Below are 20,356 nucleotides of genomic sequence, written 5' to 3'. Positions count from 1 at the left end.
AAAGCTTTTGGCACTTCCACAGACGCTCATGGCGCACACAGCGCCTGTGCGATGCTCCACCAAGCAGCTGGAGCATCGCAGAGGCTGGCAGAAGAATTGTTTGCAGCTACGATGCATGCGCATGACACGTGCATCCATGTGGGCAACGCCAGGCCCATTCTAATTGTACTGGTTGGAACAGGATCCGTAACCCACCACTGCTCAGTGGTTAGAATGCAGTACTGCAGGTTACTTCTACTGACTGCCAGCTGACTGCAATTTGGTAGATCAAATTTCACCAGGCTCAACGTTGATTCAGCCTTCCATTCTTCCAAGTTTGGTAAAATGAAGACCCAGATTGTTGGGGGCAATAAGCTGACACTCTTACAGCCTAGATAAGGCTGTAAAATCACTGTGAAGCGGTATATAAGTCTAAGTGTTATTGCTATTGCTAAACCAAAGAGTGCTGTTAAGCCCTAAGGGGCAGTATAGAAGCCTAAATGTTATTGCATCTTGTAACATATCTATTAACCAGGCATCTGAGATCTTTACTCTCAAAGAGCTGGTGGAACATAAATTATCAGAATCCTTCTGCTGATCTGAAGCTTGGACAGAACTGGCAAGAAGCCTTGAATGTCAATACTTCCCAAGTAGGATTAGCCCCAGAGACCTAAGATCAAAATGTTAAGTGCTAACAGTGAATCTATAGAGATGGCTGTCATTTTTGTAACCAACTGCGTGGAAGATTCTTTCCCCACATAATCATTATGGATTTTGTAATTAAATTTAGAGATTGCTTTCTTTTTGCAAAAGAGAAATAATCTGAGCAGAAGAAGAATTGCTACTGGCATGGTCATGTTGCTCAACAGCTATGTTTTTTATATTTATTTTTATATCTTTATTGAATTTAAATATCAAACATTAAAATACAAACTAACAAAGGGAAAAGGAAATAACAAAAGCAAATTAAAAGTGTCAAAAAGTATACATCAAACAAATATTACAATAATGACCTCCAACATTTTTAGTTCAGGGATAATAACAATAAAAACACCTCTCTCTAAGTTTACACAAATAACACCAACTATAAAATATATTAAAATACTACTAATCAACATACTAAAAAACTGTATTCATAGAATGGAATACTAATCAACATACTAAAAAACTGTATTCATAGAATAGAATGAATAGAATAGAATAGAATAGAATAACAGAATTGGAAGGGACCTTGGAGATCTAGTCCTGCTCAGGCAGGAAACCCTATGCTATTTCAGACAAATGTGAATAACCTTTTGTTATATAACACACACACACACACACACCTCTAGTCGGATGCAGTCTGATCTTCTAATCCCAAAAGTCAAGCTCAGAGCTTTATTTTCAAGTGGAATGGCTTGCTTTGTGAGAAAGAATTGGGTTTTGTAGTCTTACCTGCATTTAGCCTTTTGTTGACCTGCCTTATGGTTTCTCCATTTCAAATCCTAATAGCAATTAGCAGCTACTGATATCTCACACACATTGTGCCACCGCTCTCAAAAGAGCCCTTTTCTCTTTCTACCATTTCATGTACACTTCGTCTCTCTGTCTTGCTTTCTTTCAAGGCAGCAGTGGCCAATATAGGATTTTCAGTTCCCTTTGAATGTTTCTCAATAAAATTACTAAAAGAAGAACCTCAGTAGTTGTACAATAGTGTGGGAGAATAGGACATAGCTCCTGTGGTTTAATGAATTATTTGCAGACCGGTTCAATAAAAGATAAAATGTCAAGTGTGCAATTCTTCTTCTTCTTCTTCTTTATTCTTTCCTGCTGACAATGAGCAAATCCAAAATTGCCCACGAGGTACCTTTTTCTATATCTTCCCATTGCAGCCCTTTAAAATTCCTAAATCCCCTCAAGAGTTTTCCCCAACTTTCGCCAGCATTTTGCCTTTGGGGGAATGAATGGCAATTAGTTTTAGGCATTATTTCTTTATCACAATCTCAGTTTGATACCCTCCAAAATTGCTAAATTGCCAGGCCCCCGTTGAAAATTCATGTATACAGAAGGTGCCCTGGGTTAGAGAAAGTTGCTTTAGAGGAATTAAACTTTTTTTCCTTCCCCTCTCTTTAATAATCATGAGAGTTTGTTTGGGCCTGGATGTTGTAGGGAAGCATTTCCCTTGTGTCCTGCGGAATGGGTGTAAACAAATGCACATCTACAAACCCTCACAGTGATTCGAGAACGCAGAGCACATAGAGGAAAAAAGACAAAAGTGCAAAATTCCCCCGCTTTTTAAATATGTATGTTTAATCCAATATGGAATTTCACTAAATCTGAATCTTCTTAAGAGACAGAGACATTCGATTAAAAAGAAAAAAAGTTTCCACAGTATACCGGATGTCAAAGAAAATTCAGAACTGCTTTTCATCGGAATTCACATATGGGTGATAACGGTTTGTGACTGTGATATGCAAATATCCAGCTAGACAACTGGAGAAAGAGAGAAAACTTTGGTTGAAGTACATTTGTTTTTAATGTTTTGCAGTGATAGAGTTGAATGGGAATACAGAGATCTGTTTTGAAATATTAAGGGCTGTGATACCTACCTCTCCTCTCACAAAAATAACAGCAACAAAACTCACTGTTTGGAAAAGTGCCCCAGATATTTAAAAAAAAACACCTCATAATCCCTGTGCAGGAACAGATTAATATCCAAGTTTATATTCTATACATAGATGTCAATTAATCTCTAGTATAAAAAGATAGTCAAGCTTGACTTATTTGTTTGTTTGTCAAACATATAGAAGATAACAAGTATAGGTATGAACATAAACATGAACAAAGGAAGTAAATACAGATAAATGGGGACAGTAAGACAGGGACGGTAGGTACGCTTATGCATGCCCCCTTTACGGAACTCTTAAGAATGGGGCAAGGTCCATGGTAGACAGTTTGAGATTGAAGATGTGAGGGTTTGAGGCTGTAACAATGGAGTCGGGTGGAGCATTCCAGCCATTGACCACTCTGTTGCTGAAGTCATATTTTCTGCAATCAGGTTTGAAGCAGTTTACCTTGAGTTTGTATTGATTGTTTGCCCATGAGTCATTGTGGTTGAAGCTGAAGAAGTCATTGACAGGCAAGACGTTACAGCAGACAATTTTGTGTACTATGCTTAGATCGAATCATTGGTGGGGCAATTCTGATTGACCAAGCCCAAAATTTCAAGCTTGGTGGCATAGGGAATTCTATTGTTTGAATCCTATTGTTTCAGCTACAGAAGATGTTCCTTTACCAGGTAGCCTAGCTTCTACGCATGATACAATGTCTCTGCTTGGAAGATCTGAAGATTGTCTTGCAATTATTGGTGACCCCGGCAATGAAATTTTTTTTATCATATTTATATGGCTGACCATCTAACAAACAATGGGAAGTGTATAACAAAGCTAAAACAATATCTACAAACAAATATTAATATCATCATTCTTAAGCACTTTAAAAAAATGACCCCAAACTAAAAAAAAAGATATTTAAAAATGGGCGAAGAGCAGGTGTTGCGTTGGGGCTATCTTAATATTTCACCTGGGGTGAAATGACATAACCAGGTCTTGAGGGACTTCCAGAAAGATAAAAGGGACTGAAGCCAAGCTCACTTTGGGGAAAGAATGGGGGCCACCTTCATTAGGACCTGCCAAGTAATACTCCAAGTAACACTCTCAGGGATGACTCACACTCCAGTCTTTATTCTCATACCATCTGGAAGGAGATATAGAATGTACAAACAGGCTGAAGAACAGTTTTTATCTGTGGGCTGTCAGACGGCTAACGAAACATAACTCTACAACAATAAAGTACGATTGACTTGTAGGGCCGGCATGATGTGCGATAAGTTCACATAGGACTGGATGTTTGTTAGTAGGATTCACTGGGCTAGGGTTTTTTTCTTTTTCTTTTTGGTCTTTCACTGTGAGTTGTGTTGTGTTGTGTTGTGTTGGGGAGTGCATGTAGGGAGGCTCAGCCAATCTCATTGTACACATGTTGTACTCTTGACAATAAAGGTTTGAATTGAATTGAATCGACTCCCCTAGCCAATGAGACCCACAGGATACCCTCTTTGATGGAACCCCAGCATGTCCTCTCTTGACAGATTTGATGGGGCAAGCAGATCAGAGGTGGGTTCCTACCGCTTCGGACTGGTTCAGCTGAGTAGGTAGTAACTCAGCCTGCCATGCCCCTGAACCAGTTCTATCGGTGGTGGTGCCATCTTGGTTTTCACATCTGTGCATGCGCAGAACAATCTTTATTGCAGAAATGTGACTTTCCAGGAGATGAATAATTGTGAATAAAGCCCCTTCAGCTAGGAACAGACGCAACTGATGCACAATGCAAAGTTGAACCAAGGGCCTCCTAGCCAAGACTACCATCTGCTCCATTGAGAAGGAGTTGTGAGTCTAGGACAACCCCCAGATTGTGCAGAGAGTCCATTTGGGACAGTACAACCTCATCCAGCACCATACACAGCATAGTATAGAATGGGAGGGCCTTGGATCCCAAAGTCACTCAGATGGCAGTTAGGGTTAGGGCAGACATCTGAAGAGGTCTCCGTGGTCATGTGGCCAGCACGACTCAACACCGAAGGTGCACGGAACGCTGTTACCTTCCCACCAAAGGTGGTTCCTATTTTTCTACTTGCATTTTTACCTGCTTTCGAACTGCTAGGTTGGCAGAAGCTGGAACAAGTAACGGGAGTTTACTCCGTTATGCAGCACTAGGGATTCGAACCGCTGAACTGCTGACCTTTCTGATCTACAAGCTCATTGTCTTAGCCACTGAGCCACTGTGTCCCAAAATTCACTTAACAATTGTCTAACTTAGCAATGAAAATTTGGGGCATAAGTCGAGGATTACCTGTACCATGCAGTACACTATGTCTATTATTTGTTTCAATTTCTCAGTGCTTTCTATTTAAGGATCTCATTAGCTCCCTTCCGACACAACTTTCCTGACCATTTTCTTATCCTAATTGCTCATTAACATTTTTTTCCGATTTCTTCCTCTCTGCATCACCAAACAACTTCAATGAACTTCTTTCTTAGTCTCAAACTTCAGTGATTGAGTCCATGTTCATTCTGCATCCCTGAGCCTTCCTCTTGTTATATCATACAGATAAGTAATATCTCACACATAAATGCATTATTCCAATGTTCCTCAACCTTGGCAGCTTTAAGATAGGCAGACTTCAACTCTCAAAGAGTTAAGTCCACCCACCTTAAAGCTGCTAATGTTGAGAAACACTATTCTATACTTTTATATTTCTCCTCGCAGACTCGGCTCTTATATCCATCCAGTAAAATTGGCAAAGGCAGACTTATTCACAGCCAGTTTTACTTCTTTTGACAAACATTTATTTTTATTTTTATTTTTGCAACAGGCCAAGTGCTATCCACCACCTTTTTACAGGTATTTGTACTTATTCAACATTTTTCAATCTTTAGTAAACATCCAAGCCAGCTACACAAATGTTTGAAATTGCTTTCCCTCCCTCGTTTTATGTATAACTTGCAACCATTTACTTCCATTTTCCTGTCAGACGTTGAATTTGGTCTTTGGTACATTGATTTTCATATCCACACTCTTGGTTGTCTCATAAAACTGTCTTAACATTTGCTGTAGATTATTAGGAGACTTAGTCAACATCCCTTGAGGCTGAATTCACACAACAAACCGATCTTCATATCAACCATTTACATGCTGTTCAAATTCATCCAGTGAGAGTGTAATTAGGTTTGAGTGGAACTCAGATATGATCAAACTCCGAAAGAGGTCATGACTAGAAAAACGTTGTGTTGTTTTCTTGTGCAAGAGAAAAAAGCAAGCCCTGGAAGATACGGTAAAAGACAGCTTTTTTAAAAAAGCAAAATATAAGATTCTGAGGTTGATCAGAAATGTTGGCAGCGGTTCGAATCCCTATTACCGAATAACGGAGTGAGCTCCCGTTACTTGTCCCAGCTTCTGCCAACATGTTGTAGTCCACTGGCAGTCTGCAGAACTGGCAGCAGGGTTGGACAGTGAGGAGGTTGTGGGGGAACATGTGCCAGTCCTGAGTCTGGGGAAGGCTTGGACAAGGTCTCTGCATCAGAGGCAGAGAGACAGGGGGCCAGGGCCATCTGGGAGTTATGTGCTGCCTCCAGAGCCTCCAGAGTTGGACATCAGTGAGGCAGAGGAACAGGGAGAGCCTGTTCCCAGTGTGCACATGCACAGAGCTGCCAGAAGGCAAGAACAATTAAGACAAAAGGGATGACTCGGGAGTAAGGGTTGGAGATGTTTGGCCCCTCCCATAAGACATAAAGAAGAAGCAAAGGCATGAGAGCCTTTGCAGGAAGCAACTTTGTTCATTCTGGTCGGTTTAAACTCTGAAGCTCCGTTTTGACTCTGTGCTCCATGTGGCCTTGCAAAGCTAATTGGCAATTAGGTCTTTGGCAACGTTTCAAAGGAGATAAAGGTAGGTGCTTATCAGCCTTATCAGAAAGACTGTGGCAGACTTCTTTTGGACACTTTACAAACTATTTATAATTCATTAAGGGGTGTGAATGAACATAATTTGCAGCCATTGAAATAAAAAGAAGGTTTTTGGGACTAAGTATGTGCTTTTTACTGTCTCAGGAAGCCAAGGTCATAACAACAGCCTAGCAGTTCGAAAGCACATAAAAAAGGCAAGTAGAAAAACAGAGACCACCTTTGGTGGGAAGGAAACAGTGTTCTATGCGCCTTTGGCCACATGATCACGGAGGCACTCTCAGTTCTGGTGTGCGGAAAACCGGTGGTAAAATTATGTAAAACCCACTTCTGCTTACACAGTAAGTTCCACTCATGAGGAAAAATACTTTCATATTATCTAAGAGCACAAAGCTAATATCTGGTTAGCCTTGGAGCTTTAGCATTATCAATTATAAGAAGCGACTGTTTTCATTGTTTAATGCAATGGTTGTATTGCCTAATGTGTTGAACAATGTTGAAGGCATAGTTTACTGAGTCACATTATCTGCTTTGTCTGAACACCAGAAACTAGATTTCCAAAATACATTCACAATACATCAACTTCATGTATTGGTAGACCCACCAGATGTTTTTCCAGCAGTTATGACCTTACTTGAGAATGTCAGTTGACCATCTGAACCTTTGATTGTGTATCCCTGACATAATGCCACATTTTAACCTAGTAAATTGGGAAAAGTCCATGGGGTTTGTTGATAGTTCAGTGTGCCATATGAATCCAGAAAATCAGGCTGAGTAAGTCATATTTAAGTGTATCATGCAGAAGCATAGTGGCTGGGCAGAATTTTATTTGATACCATAAACACCATTCAAATCTATATACTACTAAAACTGTCCACTCTGTAGCCTTTAACTGGGTGAAATGGTGCATCACAGGGCAAAATATTTTGAACCAAAACACTTCAAATGGGCTATTTTACAAAATGCGTCCAAAATCTAACACCCCGTGATTCCTGTGGCATTTAAATTTGGCAAAATTTATAAAACATTTCACAACATAAAAATTATCATAAAACATTTATGACACACTACATCCTGTCATAAAACATTTCCTCTGGTCAACTCCTGATGTTTGATGGTGCTATTTAGTTCAACATGGGCTACTTCCATGGCAGATAGATCCCTGTATTTTTTAAAGAACTTTTCAAATACATTAGAAGCTCTGTCATTGTTGAGGGTATGGAAGAATCTGACAAGGAAATATCTTTGCAAGGATGACCCAAGGGGTCATGGGTTGTCTAGTTCTATTTATGAATCTTCCTTTGGCTTTCATCTTTTGTTTTCTTCATACTGGCAAATTTTTTGAAGCTCAGCTTTTCTGATCTTAATAATAGTTTAATCATTTAAGATGCCTTCTTCATCTGGAACAATATATTTACCTCGGAGTCCTCTTGAAATAAAAGGCTACGAGTAGAAAGGTACTATTGTATAATGCCATGCATTGTTAAAAATGATTTCGATAAAGTGTTACAGAGAGCGAGACCTCTTTGCTTTTCAATAGAGTGGTCTAGAGAAGCTTGGAGAATGACTTAAAGAATCCTTCCATTGAAATGTAACCCAATTCTTTAAAACTCAACAGCTTTTCTCAGACTCAGCACGGAAGTCTAACAATTGTTCAGGTACTTTAATGAATGATTGAGAGATGTTACAACAACATGAGCTCCATGCTCACACCTTTTCCAAACTTTTGAAATGGGTCAAACTTGGATACTAAATTAGGACTGGGATATCTTTGCCAGTTCTGGTTGTGTGCTTTCTACTTGCTTCCTTAGGATATATAGAGCTCTGGCTTCACAAGCATCACACATGGAACCATTTCCTAGGAAGTGTAGGATGGTCAGAAGATGTATAAATTTAAGAATCAAGGGGCAGGTTACTAGCTACTTGAGGAAGCTCCTTCTGAGTATTGGAGTACATCTGTACAAAGCCTTCCCACTAGAACCATTGTACTAAAATTGATTGCCGGCAATTGAGTCTTTAGACCAGTGATGGTGAACCTTCTCGGCACCGAGTGCCCAAACCGGTATATGCATGTATTCATGCACCAGAGCGCTGGAAACCTGAACATCAGCTGGTTGGTGTGCATGCATGTGCTGTACAGCTGGTGTTCAGGTTTCCAGTGTGTGAATGCATGCTGGCCAGCTGGTCTTTGCATGTGTATGCACACCGGCCAGCTGGTCTTTGGGTTTCCAGCACTCCAGCACATGCGAAGACCAGATGGCCGGCGTGCATGCGTGCGCGGAAACCAGAAGAGCAGATGGCAACAGTGCACATGCCCACAGAGAGGGCTCTGCATGCAACCTCTGGCACGCATGCCATAGGTTCACCATCATGGTTTTAGACTCATATATCATCAGAGCTTTCAATTCAAAATGTTGATTGCTAATACAAGACTTGTTTTGATCATTGCCAGCTCTTTATTCCTTGACATTGCCGAGATGGCTTTCTGTTCCACAAGGTGCTTCTCGTAGCGCATGAGTTGGCCTTTGCTTTGGCTTGTAAGGAGACCTTTCTTCCACCCAAGACAATCTGTGTGTGGTCAATAGGAATGCAGTAATCCTGATATCTGAATAATCTGGTTTATTGTATTGTATGAGAATCTACCAACTATACAGCTACTAATATCTATCAACTCAGGATAGAATACTACTGTTAATAATGACCACTTGAATTATGAGAGAGATGGAAATAAAACATGCCATTACAGATGAGACAGTAAGTGATATTCCAGTGACTGGGCTAGCAATATTTCAAAATTTGGATGAGAAAAGAACCCACATCACAACAATTTGAGCACTGGGCAGCCACCCAACATCCTTCTGTACCTCTCTTTTAATCTAGAGATAAAGAAAAAAAATCACATCATTATAAACCCGCTCTGCGTATCTTCACTCTTCTACAGTTGTAATGATGCTCACAGGAATGGAAGGTCTGACTCTCAACTCCCTGGCCATTTCCCTATAAATGGGATCAGAAGCAATCTTTCCACCTAGCAGCTTTTTGAGCTTTGGAGTCTGTCAGTGTGTGGATATTTGCTTTGCCCCAAAGAATGGCTAGATCAATGGAAGGAATAAGAGCAATTTCTATGCCAGGGCTGTCAAACTCCCAGCCCGCAGGCCGGATATGTCATGTGCTAGCTACGCCCATGCCCGGTTTAGCGAAGGGGGGGGGAAGTCCTGATACATCACGTGGCAGCGCTGTGATGACGTGAGTTCGACACCCCTCCATGCTGTTTAAGATGCTTTTCACTGTAAGTCCTACAAACTCAATTCATTTACAGTTTTATAGTGTTTATATATCATGTGGATCTTATTTTCTTTAAAAAGGACAGGTTGCAACCCCCCCCCCCCCCGGCAAAACTGCATATATTTTACAGGAAGGCCTTTAAAATAGCTTTTCTTATGGAATATGTTAGCAAGTCCATGGAATATTGATGTCATAGTAAAGTTATTCCATTAAGGGTCTGTCGCCCTCCCTTTTGTGTTGCTAGTTCTTTCCTTTCTTTGCTCTTCATCTATAGCGTACTTCGTTAAAGGTTACAGCGTTGGTAATTTGCGCCTGGCAATTTTGTGGCAACTCTTTCTTTAATTGCAAATGCAGTGGTTGTTTAGTTAATTGGTTAACATTTTAAAATAAAGAGTTCCTGTTTATAAATTATGTATTAACACACAGTTTATGGATAATAGATGTGGCGCTGCTCCATTCTTTAGTTCATCGAAAATTGTGTTAAAATTCTAGTGGTGATACACAGTAGAACTCTAATAGATCACACTACAATTCACAGGGTGTGGATACAGATGCACGGGTGAGTTTGTTGTTTAGGGTTTTTTTTTTTCCCATGCAGCAGGACTGAGAATCTATAATGCGCCCACAGAATATTGCAGAACTGTAATTCCCAGATGATAGTGAAGATGGCTAGGCTTTGAGGTTCAGCATCTAAAGGAGGCCTTGTTTTGGGGAATTATGGATTGTAGTGTAAGTGTAGGTCAGAGAAGAGAGGAGATGAGATGAGGTTTAAGAATTCTTGTTGGACAGCATGATCAGCACCAAGAAAATAGTTGGTAATCTTGGAAGGATTAGGGTTGGTCTTTATCCCAGAAAGTACATGAATGATATTTGGCTTTTGAGGTTATTGGATGGCACACAAGCTTCAGTAAAGTGGAAGATGTGGCTTAATTCCCGGGAGGGTTTTGTAGTATTTATCCATTGTAAATCAATGGTGGCAACTTTGGGAAGCAGGGGTTCTGTCATGTAATAATATAATTAATCACATTATTCCCATCTCATATTTCCCCTTTTCTCATATTCAGCTTACAATTCAGTGACGGTGCTGAAGTTTGGAGAACTGGTTTTGTTGTTGTTAGTTGCCAAGTTGTGGTCCGACCCATTGCAACCCCATGGACAATGTTCCTTCAGGCCTTCCTGTCCTCTACCATCCTCTGGAGTCCATTCAAGCTCTTGCCTACCTGCTTCGGTGACTCCACCCAGCCACCTCATTCTCTGTTGTCTCCTTCTTCTTTTGTCCTCAATCGTTCCCAGTATTAGTCTCTTCTCCAGTGAGTCCTTCCTTCTCATTAGGTGGCCAAAATATTTGTGTTTCATCTTCAGGATCGTCTGGCCTTCTAAAGAGCAGTCAGGGTTGATCTCCTCTAGGACTAACCGGTTTGATTGGCTTTCAGTCCAAGGGACTCGCAGGAGTCTTCTCCATCAGCAGAGTTCAAAGGCCTTAATTCTTTGGCGCTTAGCCTTTCATATGGTCCAACTTTCACAGCCATACATCGTAAGTGGAAAAAATGGTTTAGAAAGCTTTAATTTCAGTTTGTGCATCACAGATTTAGGGGGGAAAAAGTACATTCTCTGTTTTCCAATGCCGTATCACAGTTTAAAATTGGAGATATGGATAATTTAACACGGTGAATAAAATCTTCTGATCCTAGAGCTCCTACTGAGTTGGAGAACAGTTACTTATTTATATGGCGAGAGACTATATCTTCTTGTTATTTAGAAACAGAGTTCCTACCCGACTTTGTAACAAGTGTACATTAATATTCACACATCTTTTAATGTCATCAAATTATTCTTTGTTGGAAAAACCGAGTTGCTGTAGTGCAGAAATAAATCCTCCAATGACCATATTTCCTGCGACTAGTTTTATGGGAGGGCATAACTTTAATTGAGGAAAGATTTGATGCCCATCTGAAACTGTCTATTTTCCTGAGAAGCTGATGAGAAGAGTCTTTCTCTGAAGCAATTTGGCAATGTAAAGCAAGTTGTGTATATAATTTACAGGCCTTGGATTTTCCTTTTATATCTCCTTTCACAGATTATAGTGAGAGTCATTAAGGCAGAACTCCATGCATTTGTATTGTTTTTCAGAGCAAATTCTTGCATCTGTCTGAGATGGGAGGGGAAAAGACATACTGAACTGTAAAGGTACATATAGTTTGAAGGTAAATACACATGTCTCAGGATAATATTGCAGGATCCAATTGTTCTGACCTAGGCTGCCCAAGAGCAGGGAGCAAACTCCTTGTCCCGACAAAAAACCCTTTTATTAATTTACTGTGAATTCCGCTCATTCACATCCAGCAAAGTCTTTCGAGGGAGGATTTACAGCCACAGACCTTATCTGGCTTGGAGAGTTGACAGGCCGATATCTGCAAAACTTGGCAAGGAATCTCGGAGGGTCATGAACCAATTAAACGAACTAATTGCCTCCTGCAAACTCCACTCCCTTTTCGCTCCTCTTTTATTTCCTTTGGGAGGGGCCACTCATTGTCCACCTGTGGCCTTACTCCCAAGTCAACCCCTGTTCTTTAGATGTTCCCTTTGTCTGGGAACTCTGCGTATGTGCACACTGGGAACAGGTTCCCACTGTTCGTCTGCCTCACTGATGTCTGACTCTGAAGGCAGCTGAAAACTGGCATACGGCTCTGGCCCCCTCTCTGTCCCCGACACAGAGCCCTCATCAGAGCCTTCCCCAGACTCCAGGACTGGCCCATGTTCCTCCCCAACCTCCTCACTCTCCAAATCTGCTGCCAGCTCTCTGGCCACTGTTGGCCCACAACACCAATCTGGGTTCGTCATCGGAACAGGGATTTAGTCTTTTGTGTTTTTGGACTCTTGCTGAATAGCTAGGGAAGTGATTGAAGCCTGGGAAACAGGTTCCTTGTCAGTCAACAGCAGGGTGGGTTTAATTTAAATCATCAGTAAAAAGGCTTGATTTAAATCAACTCAATTTAAACTATAATTTTTAAAGAGCAACTGTCATCTCTGTCCCTCAGTGGCTCCTCCTCTGACCCGCTATTGGCTCACCGACAGTCCCATTAAAGTGTCCCATTCACTTTAATGGGACGGCTGGTGATGCAGCAGTGACAAAACAGGTGAGGGGACGTGGCAGGTAGCAGGTTAATGGATGCCCGCTAACAGGCGCTGCCATGATGGATCCGAAATGACAGATGCTCTTTTAAGTGTAAGGACTCATCCTTGCTGGTAGTTAGAATCTTTAATATTATTGTTTGCAAGCAAAAAGAAGGTTTCCTATTTAGAGTGCATATTATCTCAGCTTGCAGAGCTTGGATTCACTGAATGAGTTTACCAAAAAGGTAAATATTGCAGAATATGCAGCCTCATGCTACATAACTAAGCTCCATTTCATGCTGAGTAAACTAAAGTATATTTAGACAGGTTTTTACTCCAGAAGCATTTATTAAAGTAAATTTGATTTTTTAAAAACCCGATTTAATTTTTTTTCTAAATCTGATTTAAAAAAAAAAAACCCATCAATTTTTATCCACCTTGGTCAACAGGAGTGCTGATTTATCACCAGCTCCTCAGTGAAGAGGTGAGGGCATGGCAGCCCAAGGAAACAACAGCAATGACTTAATAGCGGGCCATCAACATCCCAACCAACAACTAAAGAAAACCACACACATCCAGGCACCATATGAACACTGCACAAAACAGCTCAAAGCACACAAAGAGAAGTTCCTTAAGATGGACTCCAGCAGGAATCCAAAAGTTCAGAAGACTAACTCTCTTGTCCCAATGACCGACCCAAATTGGATCCTACATATATAGTTTATTTACCAATTTAGTTAAAAAGGATCAGAAGTAACAGAATACTTATAAATCCATATGTTCTGACCTAGGCTACACAGAATCACGAAGCAGACTCCTTGTCCCGACAAAACCCCTTTTTATTAAGCTAATGTGAATTCCTCTCATTCACATCCAGCAAAGTCATGGCAAACAGTCTTTCAAGGGTGTATTTACAACGACAGACCTTATCAGGCTTGGAGAGCAGCCAGGCTGACAAGAAAATGTATAAGAAAATAATTTGCAAGGAGTCTCTGAGAGTCACAAACAACAACAATAATAATAATAATAATAATAATAATAATAATAATAATAATAATAATAATAATAATAATAATAATAATTTTTTATTTGTTAGCCGCACCCTCTCCTAAAGGACTCGGGGCGGCGTACAATAAAAGCACATAAAATATACAAATGAACAATACATATACAGATAAAAATAAACACATACACGTACGTACACATCTACATGGAGGAGGTAACAAATATATAAAATAGAATTTAAAATTTACAATTTAAAACACCCTCAATTAAATTACAAGATTTAAAAAACCCGTCAGGAGCGATAAGCGATAAACAAATCTTCACACTAATCAAATGAACAAATTGTCTCCTGCAAGCTCCCCTTTCGGTCCTCTTTGGGAAGGACCTATGGGAGAGGTCACCAGCCACCTGTGCCTTTACTCCCAAGTCGTCCCTTGTTCCTTAACTGTTCCCTTCTCCTGGCAGCTCTGCTCATGCGCACATCGGGAACAGGCGCCAGCTGTTCTTCTGCCCCACTGATCTCCGACTCCAAAGGCAGCTGAGAACTGCCAGACGGCCTTGGCTTCATCTCTTCCTCCAACACAGAGCCCTCATCAGAGCCTCCCAGACTCCAGGATTGGCCCATGTTCCTCCCCAACCTCCTCACTGTCTGAGTCTGCCACCAGCTCCACTGGCCGCTGGCAGGCCACAACACCATAATCTGAATTCCTGGAGTAGCTACTAAAGTGCAAATAATGAAACAGTATCTGATCTACTGCAAACAATTACACACATTCAGGTGTATATATGAACTATAACCCTAATCATCACTGTGCAGTCTTCTGCCGTTATACCAACCTCGCATACATGTTCATATTCTCATGCCAGATTTCATTAGAAGTTGGCATTGTGTGAAATTTTAGCTATAGGGTGAACTAGAGTTCCTCTGAAAGATTGGACATACCAATGTCATTGATCCCATAGACTATAAATATTAGGATAATATAAATTAGTTATCCTTTTGAAAACTGAGTTGTAAAATCATGCTATGCTCCTTTTATTTATTAAACTAGCTGATAACCTGGTGCTGCCCAGGTATTTGTTTAGCCAAACCCTCCTTCCATGAATGTGGCTGCAATTTCTAATGTTGGATTTTCCCCCTTACCAAAGGGAGCCCCCTTGTGGAGTACTGTGAAGCCGTTACCATGGGAACTCCACAGCGCTGTATAGTAGAAGCCAGTGACGTGCGGTGAAGTTTATGGCTGGTGAGGCTGGTGACGTCATCAGCGCGAGCAGTGGTCCCCTTCATGTTGACTCAGGAAGGAGGGGAATGGGACCACGTGTGCAGGAGGCTGAAGCTGCCTCAGCCTCCTGCACACGTGGTCCCACTCCCCTCCTTCCTGACTCCTGAGTCAACATGAAGGGGACCACGGAGCGCGCTCCGTGGGACCACGTCTCACGCTCCGCAGTCCCCTTCATGTTGATTCAGGAAGGCGGGGAATGGGACCACGTGTGCAGGAGAGAGGCTGAAGCTAGAGGAGCCTCCTGCACGCATGGTCCCATTCCCGAACCACGTGTGCAGAAGGCTCCTCAGTGCCTTTTCCCTTTTTTTTATTTTCATGATGAGAGCAGTGAGGCTCTGCCTCCCCTGCCTCCCCTGACCGCACGTCCCTGGTAGAAGCCATTTTAAGGGAGTAAACTAGAAGCCATTTCAAGGCACAACAGGCTGTATCTTAACCGAACACACACACCAAGGGTTTTAGGGGAGTCTCACCACTACAGTATTTGTTTCCAGAGAGTAAGCAATCTGTATACCAAGATTGGTTGAAATTGCTCGAGGCATTCATCATACTCCTTCCCTCTTCATCTTTTAGTTAGGGCTGTGTATAGGTAGTCCTCGACTTAAAACAGTTTGTTTAGTGACCGTTCAAAGTCATGAGTTATGACCATGTTTCATACTCATGACTTTTGCAGCAGCCCCATGATCTTGGGATCAAAATTTAGATGCTTGCCAACTGGTTCATACTTATGACTGTTGCTGTGTGATCCCCTTTTGCAAAATCCTGACAAGCAAAATCAATGGGGAAAGCCAGATTCACTCAACAACAGTGTGACTAACTTATCCACTACAGTGATTCACTTAACAACAGTGGCAAGAAAGATTGTGAAATGGGGCAAAATTCACTTAACAAATGTTTCACTTGACAACTTAAACCAGGGGTGTCCAAACTTGGGAACTTTAAGACTTGTGGACTTCAACTCCCAGAATTCCCCAGCCAGGCTGGCTGGGGAATTCTGGGAGTTGAAGTCCACAAGTCTTAAAGTTCCCAAGTTTGGACACCCTTGACTTAAAGGTTTTGCTTGCTTGTAGTTATAAGTTAAGAACTGTATTGTGTTTTGCATTTTTATTTTTATAGTTTTCTCTTTTTAATATTGTAAGCTGCCCAGAGTTACCCTGTGGTAGGGTGGGTAGCCAAGACATGTAAACCAACAAATTTAAAAGTTTGCAAGAAAAGAAAAGCACATAATGGCGTGAGCTCCTGTTACTTGTCCTAGCTTCTGCCAACCTAGCAGTTCGAAAGCATGTAAAATGCAAATAGAAAAATAGAGAAGGTGGGAAGGTAACAGCATTCCATGCACCTTTGGTGTTTAGTTATGCCAGCCACATGTCCACAGAGATGTCTTCGGACAGTGCTGGCTCTTCGGCTTTGAAATGGAGATGAGCACCACCCCCTAGAGTCAGGAACGACTGGCACATATGAGCGAGGGGAACCGTTACCTTTACCTTTACCCTAAATGGCTTTAATGTGTCTCATAGGAGTGAACATCACCAGACAGCCTTAGTTTCAGCTGTAGAACCACGGAGTAAAGTGTGCATAGGAAAATCCTGAAGATGAAATGATTTGTCGATGCCTTTTTTTAAAGGAATCTTCCATTCCCTTCGGTAACTTGTGATGGCGTCTTCATGAATAATTGCCGTGCCATTCACAACCTATTGTTGCTGCACAAGATGGAAAAGGCAATAAATGGAAAGGGTCATAACTGAGCAGTTTGCTCTGATGGGCACTAATGAACTGCCAGTTCAATTTGCTGGTGTGAATTCATTTCTAGTGTTTGATTTCCCCTCGAGCTACCACTGCAAGTTACTTTCTGTTAAATGACTGCTGATAAGCAGATGGCTTTAACTTTTTTCTTATTTAGGTTCTTGCACAGTGTTATTCCACAGGGATGGCAGTCTTGCCTTACTTAGGGCCCTCAGGATAAGTAGATTGAAGGGAGAAGGCCTCTTCCTTCCTTGCATATTTAAGACAGTACTTTTGTGTTTCTGAGTATCTGTGGCGAACTTACTTCATTAACAAAACTAGTAGTTGCCCGGTATGAATGCCTGCTTTTATCTCCAGACTTCTTAAACAGCTTTTGGTAAATAAATATTTTGAAAAAGGAAATAATAGAGTAACAAAGACAAGAGGAATAAATGTATTTCTTCTTCCATGATGATGAATGAATGTGTGTGTGTGTGTGTGTGTGTGTGTTTGTGTTTGTGTGTATAAAGATAAAGATGAGGAGACTCTAGAAAGAGAGCAGAGAAGAGCAACAAAGATGATTAGGGGACTAGAGGCTAAAACATATGAGGAACGGTTGCAGGAACTGGGTATGTCTAGTTTAATGAAAAGAAGGACTAGGGGAGACATGACAGCAGTGTTCCAATATTTCAGGGGTTGCCACAAAGAAGAGGGAGTCAAACTATTCTCCAAGGCACCTTAAGGTAGAACAAGAAGCAATGGATGGAAACTAATCAAGGAGAGAAGCAACTTAGAACTAAGTTCTATATATATGCTGGTTTTGTTGTATTCCGGTCTTTTCCCGTGTAAGATTGAGATTGTCTTGGCATATATATATATAGCTTTGTGCGTGCTTGTGTGAGCTTTGCTATATATATACATATATATATTAGCTTCCATAATTATTCTCTTGTTGAAGTGTTCAGTTTTGGAGATTCATTTAGTTCCTTCAAAATTAAGCTATCGAAGCTATGGAAATAGAGAAACACCCCCACAACATGAATAAACGTGACAATGCCTCTGCCTTCCAGACATCTGGAAACCAGCCCTAGTAAACAAACGAGCCCCACCCACCACCCAGGCCGTTACAACACAAAACAACAATAGACGCACAGACAGCACCAATCAGCACCAATCTACCAATCATGATACAGCCACACAGCCAATCAATCCACTTACTGAAACAACGCTAGCACTCCACCCCCCCCACCAAGATTTATAGAAAGGCCGCAGCTCCTACCACGCTTTAAACCAAAAACACCAGCCTGAGGATGGCAAGTGAGACCTTGCCAAAACGTTGCCAAGACAATCTCAATCTTACACGGGAAAAGACCCGAATACAACAAGACCAGCTTCAGGCTAGTGTGGCTTCAGCCCAGTATAGCCAGTGCGAAGAGGAAACATGCCAGCAGTTTGGGGAGTGGTGTCAAGCTGGCCAAGCCCACCCAGTTGACCACACCCACCCAGTTGGCCACTCACCTAACCCCCCTGAGGTGAACCGCAGCCCTGATACGGCCTAATAAAATTGAGTTTGACATCCTTGATATAATACAATAATACAATAGTAGAGTTGGAAGGGACCTTGGAGGTCTTCTAGTCCAACCCCCTGCCTAGGCAGGAAACCCTATACTGTTTCAGACAAATAGCTATCCAACATCTTCTTAAAGACTTCCAGTGTTGGGGCATTCACAACTTCTGGAGGCAAGCTGTTCCACTGATTAATTGTTTTAACTGTCAGGAAATTTCTCCTCAGTTCTAAGTTGCTTCTCTCCTTGATTAGTTTCCACCCATTGCTTCTTGTTCTACCCTCAGGTGCCTTGGAGAATAGTTTGACTCCCTCTTCTTTGTGGCAACCCCTGAGATATTGGAACAATGCTATCATGTCTCCCCTAGTCCTTCTTTCTCTTAAGCTAAACATACCCAGTTCCTGCAACCGTTCTTCATATGTTTTAGTCTCCAGTCCCCTAATCATCTTTGTTGCTCTTCTCTGCACTCTTTCTAGAGTCTCCACATCTTTTTTACATCGTGGCGACCAGAACTGAATGCAGTATTCCCAGTGTGGCCTTACCAAGGCATTATAAAGTGGTATTAACACTTCACGTGAAGTTAAAAGCACTGGATTGCAAATAGGAAAAGTGTGTGCTTAGTCTTTCCTGCCTTAGACACCTACAAAGATGTACAGACACAGATACAAGAACAGTTGGATGATTTTGAACCAATGGCTCTCTCTCAACTCTTGGAAGAAGGCAAGAGCAAAAACATTTGCTCCTCCATCCCCCCCAAAAAAATCCCATTGTCACAAAAACTGCAGGGGCTTGCAGTTGCCAGCAGACAAGATGGACTGTGAGTGTGTTTTGACATTGCAATTTGAGATTCTTATATATTGCCCCTAGAGTTGTAAAGGTGGTGTGGAACTTAGATTAATAATAAAATGGGTTCATTCAGTAACCAATTAAATGTTTTATGTGAATACAGCCACATATTCCCACAAGTCATTGTGGGAACTTCATATAGCCATGCACTAACATGCACCAGCTAGGAGCATCGAGCAAAACACATTAAGGTTGTGAATATTTGATTTTTGCCCTCATTTAATTGCTCTCTAGAAGAGTTCCAGGTGATGTTTCTGTGCGTTAGGCTTGGATGCAAAACAAAAAAGCTGACCTTCTGTATACCCCAGAGTCTTCTGTGCTTCAGAACAAAGTTTAAGCTTGCAAAGAATTCATTTCTTCTCTTTGCTTGCTCTCAGGAGCAAAGAATGATCCCTTTTCTACCCTTTGTTCTCCGCACATATTCTGCCTTTAATTTATTTACTAATGGATGAAAGCATTGAAGAACAGTAGTGAGAAACAAGAGAGCTCCCCCTTTCTTCTATTTCCCAAACACAGCTGTGATTGGATACTGCAGCTGTGAGGATCTGCAACGGAGGTGGGGGCAAGCAAGGGAGAAAGTGTACATCCAGATGCAAGCTGCAATCTTTCTTACCCACATCAAGAAAGGGTGGAGTTTGTGTTGGGGCATCGTAATTTGGGTACCATCAAATGCCAAAATGTGTTTAACTGCAGCATAAGGACTGAAAGTATGGGTGTTTCCTGATGCCCGATGTTGTATGGGCTACGTTGTGGTCTACCGGCAACCTGAGGAACTGACAGCAGTGTAGGACAATGAGGAAGTTGGGGAGGAACAGGGGCCAGTCCTGGAGTCTGGGGAAGGTTCACATGAGGGGTCTGCATCGGAGGCAGAGAGGGGGCCAGGGCCATCTGGTTGTTATGTGCTACCTCCAGAGCCTTTGGAGTCTGACATCAGTGAGGCAGAAAAACAGTGTGAGCCTATGTACAGGTCAAAGCTTCCAGAAGGCAAGAACAATTAAGACAAAAAGGGCAACTTGGGAGTAAGGCTTGGAGATGATTGGCCCCTCCCATAAGACATAAGAGAGG

The 20,356-nt window shown here is 41.6% G+C and overlaps 1 protein-coding gene across 3 annotated transcripts in view; it reads left to right on the top strand.

Moving 5' to 3' along the window:
- Positions 1-20,356, top strand: part of NLGN1 (neuroligin 1) — an 835,713-nt gene that overhangs the window by 328,091 nt on the left and 487,266 nt on the right. The window lies entirely within an intron of this gene.

The sequence above is a fragment of the Natrix helvetica genome (genome assembly GCF_964273705.1).
Source record: "Natrix helvetica genome assembly, chromosome: 5".
Classification (NCBI taxonomy): domain Eukaryota; kingdom Metazoa; phylum Chordata; class Lepidosauria; order Squamata; family Natricidae; genus Natrix; species Natrix helvetica.
The sequence above is the reverse complement of the archived record's forward strand: the minus strand, read 5'-3'. Positions and strand labels throughout refer to the sequence as shown.